Source organism: Crocuta crocuta, unplaced genomic scaffold (genome assembly GCF_008692635.1).
Source record: "Crocuta crocuta isolate KB4526 unplaced genomic scaffold, BGI_CrCroc_1.0 scaffold561, whole genome shotgun sequence".
Classification (NCBI taxonomy): domain Eukaryota; kingdom Metazoa; phylum Chordata; class Mammalia; order Carnivora; family Hyaenidae; genus Crocuta; species Crocuta crocuta.
Genome location: NW_027530529.1, coordinates 2,233,284 through 2,233,795, shown reverse-complemented (window position 1 = coordinate 2,233,795; position 512 = coordinate 2,233,284).

Here is a 512-nt window from a genome sequence, read left to right as displayed (position 1 = left end):
TCTTCACCCGCTGTGGTCTGGCCACAGAAGGCATCTCTGCTGTCTCCACACCCGCCTTCCCTCAGCCTGGGATGCCTTTTGCCAACACTTTGTCCATTAACTGCCTTCTCGGTCTCCAGGGTCCAGGCAAGTGCTGCCTTTTCCACAAGGCTTTTCCGATGCCGCTAAGGAGAAGCCACAGCTCCATGTCTTTCGTCCCCACAACACTGTCCCTTGGCCCTCCCTTGAACACTCAGCATTCAGCTTTGGGTTACAGCACAGACCTGTGTCCTTGACTCTAGTCCTCTTGGGCCCGTGACCTTGTCTGTTACAATCTCAGAGCTGAGCATGGGTCCACACGCAAAAATAATTTAATGGACTGGAACTGGATGAATGTGACTAAAGGAGCCATGTCCCCCTGCAGGCACGGGCTGGGCAGTGGCCCCGGGATTGGAAAGCCTGAATCCCAGGCCGTAGTGTCCCAGCCAAGTCAGGTAGGAAGTGGTTGTTTTTTGGGGGGTGGGGGGGGATGG